This window comes from Dermacentor andersoni, chromosome 1, assembly GCF_023375885.2.
Source record: "Dermacentor andersoni chromosome 1, qqDerAnde1_hic_scaffold, whole genome shotgun sequence".
NCBI classification, from domain to species: Eukaryota; Metazoa; Arthropoda; class Arachnida; order Ixodida; family Ixodidae; genus Dermacentor; species Dermacentor andersoni.
This window is the reverse complement of record NC_092814.1, coordinates 274078143-274086768: the sequence shown is the minus strand read 5'-3', so window position 1 is coordinate 274086768 and position 8626 is coordinate 274078143.

Sequence of the window (8626 nt, the reverse complement as noted above, 5' to 3'; positions counted from 1 at the left end):
TCTTTCAGTGCATACATCTTGGTTTGTCCTATGCCAAGTTTCTTTCTCACTGATTTCAGGCTGCGTCCATATTTTACTGCTTCTTCAGTCTTTCTCACGTTATAGTTTCGAATATCACTTATTTTCGCCTTGTTGATCAGTTTTGACAGCTCCGCAAATTCTATCTTATCTCTTGTGGTGGACGCTCATTCTTCGCCGCTTCTTTATTAGGTACCTTGTTACTTGGGAGAACTTGCCTGCTAGTTGCCTTGGTGCCTTGCCTCCGACTTCAATGGCTGCCTCTGAAGCCAGCCTAGTTACGGTTTCTATAATTACCTCTATGTCATCTTCATCTCTCTGTACTAAGGCTGCATATTTGTTTGCAAGCACCAGCCTGAATTTGTCTGCTGTTACCCTTACTGCCTTTAGGTTGACCTCTTTTTTTCTTGATCAATTTTACTCTATCTGTCTTCAAATTGAGGTGAATCCTAGCTCTCACTAACCTATGATCACTGCAGTTTACCCTACCTATCACTTCTACATCCTACACTATGCTGAGATCAGCAGAAAGTATGAAGTCAATTTCATTTCTTGTTTCACCATTACAGCTTTTCCAGGTCCACTTTCTGGTGCTACGCTTCCTGAAAAAGTTGTTCATTACTCGAAACTTAATCCTTTCTGCAAAGTCTATTAGCATCTCTCATCTAGCGTTCCTAGAATCCAAGCAGTAGTTGCCAATGGCTTGTTCACCAGCCTGCTTTTCCCCCACTTTTGTGGGGGAAAAGTCGCCCATTACTACAGTATACTGAGTTTGCACTTTTCTCATCGCTAACTCAACATCTTCATAAAATTGATCTACTTCATCATCATCGCAACTGGATGTTGTAGCGTAGGCTTTTACTACCTTAAATCTATTATACCTCTTATTAAGTTTGATTACGACTACTGCTACCCTCTCGTTATTGCTGTAGAATTCGTCAGTGTTACCCTTTATGCCCTTATGGATTAGGAATCCTACCCCGTATTGCTGCTTATCTGCGAGACCTATAGCAGAGGACATGGCCATTAGTCAGCACTCTATAAGCCTCACCAGTTCTAATCTCGCTAAGGCCGATGATATACCAAACAATGTCTGACAGTTCCTCAAAGAGTCCTGCTAAGCTAGCCTCACTCCAGAGGGTTCGGGTGTTAAACGTTGCAAGGGTCAGTTTCCATTGGCAGCCTGTCGGGAACCAGATATTCTTAGCACCCTCTCCTGCGTTGCAGGTCTGACCGCCGCCTTGGTCAGATGCTCCGCAGCTGCTGGGGACTGAGGGCCATTGGGTAATTGAGTGAGTCATTTGGGGAGGGAGTGGCCGAATACTGCACCAGGGAGGCCAATTCCTGTTCTGGTGCGGGAGTATCTCGTTGAAGCTTAGTGGGCCTTCCTAATTTGGTTGTACCTGGATTAGTATAGCCCCACTCGCTCTCGGAATCTTTGGTGGTGACAGGCGTCACTCCAAGCCTGCAGATGTTGTGCACTGGAGAAAGTGAATTTCAACCTCACCATCGTCAAAAAAAGAAAATCCTTATAAAGGGATTCGAACTTCCGACTATGGCAACGGAGCGTTCGACATAGCTCAGTCAGATAATCCCATAGGCGGCGAGGCTACCTTATCGCCGACAAGTACAGCCCGGAGTGTCCTACATGCCTAAAAACTTCTTTGATTTATGCGCGATAGATGTGTTTTATTAATCGCGATGGGTAACTGAATATAGAATGATTTCTAAACGGTTCTGGCTTCGTAGTTCTGGAATAGCACGTGCGCAGACTGCCGTGAACTCGGCTAGGCAAATCCTACAGGCGTACCGATGACTATTCACAGTTGCGAATAGATGCTTGTGATCTACAGGAGTAAAAATGGAAACCCGCGAAAACGAATATAAGTGCAAATGTAGAAGAAATAACTGGACGAAAACTACAACTTTTTTTTTCCTTGATGAAAATCTGTATGTGAACTTTGCAACTGTTGATGTTACGTTATTTATTTCTTGTTGTTGGCATGCTACTGCAAACCGCGAAATAGGAGTGTTCAACGCTGCCTCGAGTCATGGATTGTCATTCAATCCGATCGACATCAGAAACCATCAGTTGTTTGCCCCTTTGCACCGCGTCTAATGTCTCTTGACCGCTGTATTAGCCGTGCCCCCCCCCCCCCCCCCCCCCGCAAGAGCATTGCAGAAATTGCAGCGCTTAGCGTTCTACTAAGGTACAAGTCCAGAGGGAAGCTCGATAAAATGGCAGAGAGAAGAGGGAGAGGAGGCACAGAATGGGTAGAACCGACGCAGTCGCGAAATAAGTAACAACAGCCTTACCACTCTTCGCTCGAAGATCCCATACAAGGGATACAAGGGAGGGAGAGGGGGGGGAGGTGACGTGAGAAGGCAAAAGTCCCTACAAATATAGACACGACTGCGGTTGCGGGCAAACAGTATAAATTTGAGTTTAAGGTACGGTACGTTTCTGCCATTTCTGAAACATAGACACCATGCAGATATTTCAAGCGGACAACTTACGCAGGGCCTGCAGAACCAGAGCCTCATTAAAGCGCACCATAGGGTCTAGGCGACACTACGGAAGGGGTCACACGTCAAATCAACACTTCTGTGCCCGCCGCGGTACCTTTGCAGCTATGGCGTTGCTCGACGTTGTAGGTTTGATCCCGACCGTGGATGCTGCATTTCGACGGGGGTGAAATGACAAACGCTCGTGCAGTTAGATTTAGCTACACGTTAAAGAACACCACGGCGTCAAAATTAATCTGGAATTCGCCACTACGGCGTTCCTCATAATCCGATTGTGGTTTTGGTGCGTACAGCCCCATAATTCAATTAAAGTTTAATACTTCTGCCATGATGCGATGTGCCATGTGAGGCAATGAATATGCTCCACCATCTCAAAGGTTATGAAGTATGGCGCACAACAACGCCTCAAGCAAACACCTCCCCCAACGTGTTCTGTGTACTGAGCAGACAAACGGTAGTGGTGCACGCAAGGTAACGTTTAACGTTAACTCACCACTCTCGTGTTGGGCTAAAAGTTGAAGAGATTAAACATTCGCCGTCAAGATCACCCTTTATTATCGTAAATCAAAGCAAACAACACAGAAAGCTTCGCTTACAGCGATTCCCACAGTGCGCGGGATCTGCATTATTTTTTTCTTTCGCCATTTTGATAAACTTTTGTTGCCAAGGAATTTACCTGTTGTGAAAAAAGAAGACGTTCATGAGTAAAAGAAACTCGTAGAAAAACTGCGAACAGTCAGAGTCATAGAAAGATCAAGGCGCTGCGCTTAACGAGTAAATAATATTCAGGACTTTCTCAAGGAATATGTTTTTGCCTGAGATGGCGAAATGATGGCCAGCAGCACTTCTTTTACATGGCGTGTCTTAAGCATGGAATGCTTAGTTGATCAATTAAGAGCCGTTTAACTTGCGGGGTAATACAGTCAAGCCAGATCTAGTTGATGCAAATATTAATCTGACGGGCAGTGGCGTAGCCAGAAATTTCGTTCGGGGGGGGGGCTCACCTTGCAGCTCGGCCTCCTCCTTATAGAATTTGTCGAGGGATCAGTTATATCAATAATAACTACATTGCCAGTGCGAAACATGCTGCGAATTCTTGAACACTACTCAACGTCAAGACAAGTAAAATATGCATTTTTTCCTAAATGAAGACGCTCGGATGTCCCAAAAGCTGTGTCCGAAACAACTGATATCAATGCTTCCATGTTTTTTTGTCTAATAAGTAAAAAACATATCACAGGAACTTTATAACTATATCATTTCGAAACCAACAAAGCAGTGCATGCCGCTGATATGAAAGGTGTAAAGGCCATGAATTGAAGAGTTGAGGACAAATATTTCGATGAAATTTTGTCAGTCAAGAACCGTGTTTACATTCATGTACGTATGCAACGGCCAGTGCAAAATATCAATGACGCTGGCATTTGTTCCAATGTATTACGCAGGAGCAGTTGTCACCGGTCGTGTATCGTGAGTAATTACACTGAAATTATGGTCGCAACAGAGAGCACGTATAAAAAGCAAGAGTTCTGCAAAATATACGAAGGCGAGTCAAATGAAAGTGAGCCAATGCGAATATATTGCAAATGGGGTACTTTATTTAAAAGTAGTCTCCATGAGCATTTAGACATTTCTACCATTGACTAAAGAGTCGCGTGATTCCCGTCTGATAAAACTGCTTGCGTTGCTGCTTCAAGAAGCCTGTAGCTGACTCTTTCACGTCATCGTCCGACACGAATCTGGGTCCCTTCAGCTGTTCTTTCAATTGCCCCGAAATGAGGAAGTCGCAAGGCGACAAGTCCGGGCTGTATGGCGGATGTTGCAGCGTTTCCCACTTGAACTTTGCCAGTTTTGTATTAACCACATCAGTGACGTGGGCACGGGCATTGTCTAGGAGCAAGATGATCCCATTCGTCAATTTTCCACGTCGTTGGTTCTTGATTGCAACACGCAGCTGATCCGGCGTTTCCCAATATCGGAAACGATTGATAATCTCTCCAGGTTTAGCAAATTTGATCAGTAATGGTCCCTGATGATCGAAAAAAAAGTCAACAACACCTTTCTGGCGGAAATGACGGCCTCCGCTTTCTTTGGGAGTGGTGAATTCGAATGCTTCCACTGTAAGCTTTGCCGTCGTGTTTCAGGCTCGTAGGAATGGCAACATGATTCGTTCCCGGTCACAATTGCAGACAAGAAGTCGTCACCCTCATTGTGATACCGGATCAGATGAGTCAAAGCAGCGCCGAACTTGGGCATCTATTGCGCACACCAGAGCCGATAACCGAGATGTAAATGAATTATAGCGTGAAGCGAACGTTGACTGATGTTCACACGCTTTGCCAGTTCATCGATGCTTATCCTCCGTTATTGTCTAATCAGCTCATCAAGCTTTGTAATTGTGTTGGGGGTGATTGCACGGTGGCTTTGGCCGGGTCTTGGCTCGTCTTTGCAACTTTCACGTCCTTCTTTGAACCATTTGCTCCAATGCTTCACATTGGCCAATAAAATGCAATGTTCAACGTACACGGCAGCCATATGGCGCCTAATTTCTTTTTGGGAAATACATTCAGCTGTCAAAAACCTCACGACGCCACGCTATTCAACTTTTGGAGCGTCCATTAGGTCACGCCAAGTGTATGAGAGCATTAACCCAGTGTATGAGAGCATTAAAGAACATTAATCCTCACACCTGCGTGTCACTTTTCTAAATGAAAGACGCCTGTGTGCTACGCGCATGCCTCGCAAATAATGAACCGAACCACTATTGCGTGAGGTGGGTTGGCTCACTGTCATTTGACTCGTCCTCGTACATTAGAAATGCGATGATAGAATGGAATATACAAATGCGAAGAAACAGCTTGATTAAGGGCAAAAAAGTGTCAACGGAAACAATGTTCACTGCACGTATACACTAAACCTCACAATAAGATATTTAAAATACGTATGTCTCCAATAAATCTACGTACCTAAGAAAAAGTCACGGTATATAATGCGTCAAACAAGGCTAATAAACATGTTGCACAATCACAGATTCACAGAATCCTAAGGCCAGCCCCTCCTCTCTCCACTCCCCCCGAGGTATCGCGCGCGAGGGAAGGCGGCGCGCTTCCTCCCCGCTTTTCTCGCTTGCGCACACAAGACTAATGCAGCATCGTCGGCTCACCTATGCCACCACCACCCCCCTACGCTTTCACTCGCACATACAGCATGCGGCGCATGGTCACGATGTTATCACAGAGAACTGTGTACGGAACATGAGGGTGACGGGAGCGGCAGGAATGCGCCTGAAGTGTCCATATAATTGCTATCGCAATAATATAATAAGAATATCCGGGAACTGAAGTGTCCCGTGGCCCATTACATTCCGCAAAAGAAAAAGTAACAAAATCGAACTTTCACCATGCGACAATTCGCTGTGCTGCAATAACGTCACTTTGTTTGCGTGGGACAGGGGCGCCGAAATTTATTTTTAAAAACGCAATGAAAGCATGTTTCCCACACTCGAATGCCTACTTTGGGCACCTAATGTGGCTACCGAAGGAATATCGAAGAAAACGTGAGACGTTCCGTCCACAGAGAACCATACGTATGCTGTTCGGTATCCTACACCGGCGAGACCATAGAGTTTCTCACTATAACACCTAGAGGGTAATCCGGCGCCACCGTCTATGGGAGTTTCTTAAGGGGGCACCGTGCCGTCATGGGAATGACGGTATATGTGTCTGCGAGGCTCGTGTTGGCTGGTGTTGTAAGAGGCTTCGTCTAAAACGTGCATATGGCTACGCAAATAACGCGTTCTCAAAGAAAAATCTTCATAATATGTTTCCATTCACGCATATTACATCTTTACTCATCCACAATGCATGACCAAGCGAAGAAAAGCAAGAACAGACGACCAATTGTTTCAAAGCGAGCGCGAACCTTGTCGTCTGTCCTCCAACTTTAGCGGCCCGCTGATTCTTTTTACGTAACATGTAGTCGTACACACAATAACAAGTTCTCATAGTTAAACGAAACATGTTTTCGAGTAATAATAAAGCTAAAACAGCTTTTTACGTGCTGTTCTAGTAGAAAATGAATCATTGTGACAGACGGAACGGTACTTGCCAAGCGCGTCTTCAAGGTGTCCTGTCTCTACGAGAACGATGCCAATCCGAATCCACAATATACCGGCATTCCCATGCATACCACAGCGCAGCAGCACCAGATTTCCCTCTAGGTAATGTAGTGAGAAACTCTATGGACAAGACAATACTTTCCGGAGAGGTTGCGCTCAAGCGAAAGCGTTGGAATACGTCGAGTCCCCACAGTGATGGTGGCGAGGGACCATTGTTTCTTTTTCTCGTCTGCTAGCCAGAAGGTGTCCAAAACTCTGCCAGGCGAAAATCTACTCGGCCAGAGAAAAATGAACGCGCACCGAAGTGCGCCGCGCGGTGGTTGGGGCAACACGAGAAAAACGCATGCGTTCTGGCTGGCTATGGCAGCCCGCGGGTAGCGAGAACAAGAAAATTGAAGAGGCTCAATGTGTCCTCGCGAATAAAAGTCAAAGTAGGAAAATGAATAAGAACGTAGTTACCTTTGCTGGCTTTAGTGTCTTGACATGGATGCTTTGGCGTAGGTGACAAAAAAAATCTTGACATTTTTTCTGTGACATGACGGCACAAATGAACCACCACAACGCTTCGTCTCATCGGGCCTCGCTGCGTGCTTTGTCAACTTGTCTGATATTGTGTTGATTTGGCTTGTCTCGTTGTATGTGCCCATGTACGACTTTAGAAAAGTCAAAGCACCTTTGATGTCAAATGTTTTAACAGCATTAAAGCCACAAGGTTCCGGAATTGAAAATTTAATGCACGACTTCAGAAATGTCAAAGCACCTTTCGCATCCAAATTTTATGAGAACTTTGTACTCATAAAGTTTGGGAATTGAAATCCGTGTGCTCCGTAGATATTGTGGTTTCCGCGAGATGCCGCGACGAGCCCGCTCGCCATCAAAACGCCTTTGAAGCTTTGTGCTTGGATGGGGCTTCTTGCACTATTTGACTCCAGGTGCATGGGCATTGCCAAGAAATCCAGCCCGAGTTCGCAATCTACTTGCTGAGATGTCTTTTCGCGCGTGAAAAAGGCATTCTAGACAAAATACAGAATAATTTTCGGCACCGGGGTTGTTTTGCTCGGCGGTGCATGGACAGCTCGAAAAAATTTCGGGGGGGGGGGGCTGAAGTCCCATAAGCTTCCCCCCCTGGCTACGCCCCTGATGATGGGAACTAACGGATGTGCGCATCAAAGTCGTCAGAGAAATCAAATAAAGGCAACTAAATATGCATGAGGCAGAAATAAGATCTGTACAAATGTCACTGCGCCTCAGTGCTCCATATAGACGCGCTCTATACATGTATGTGTGGAACTTCAGACTGCCCTTGTTGCCACCCAAATACTTTAGCTGACTCTCTTCTCACCATCCCGTGTAGATGCAATACAACATATTGCAGTCACTGCACAAGAAAGGGTCACAGACATGCTCTCAGGCTACCACAGGTAGCAGCGAGTAAAAATGTTCTACATGAATCACAGTTGCCTCCTTTGTGTCCGCTTGCCTCTCACAAACTTCCGACACAGCTTGGGGTTTTTGGGTTGTCCATGGTCTAATGGAGAGCATCAAGCTGTGCTGAGGAAGATGTTTTCAAAACCAGACGTTGAACCAACCTGGGTCATTGATATATGACACTGGGTACTTGTCGCTCTTCAATAAATCGCTTTCACCCCAACTTGGCTCACTGGATATGTACAAACTTGGGCCACTGCCGCATTGAATTACCCTCCTTGACGCCAACTTGGGTCACCGTTAGAATAAAAACAGGAACAGCGTAATACAAGACGAGCGAGTAAAGAGCACAGGACAGAGCACCGTTTTCATTCTAAAAATGAACCAACCAGCCCCATTTAAGACACTGCTTGGGTCGCCGGCACGTGCCCACTGGCTATGTGCCGCTCTTCAATGACAACAAAAAAAAAGAAAAATCTTTAAAATTTCTCCTGTACTGGACGGAATAGAACCAGCGTCATATATATTCAGCCAATT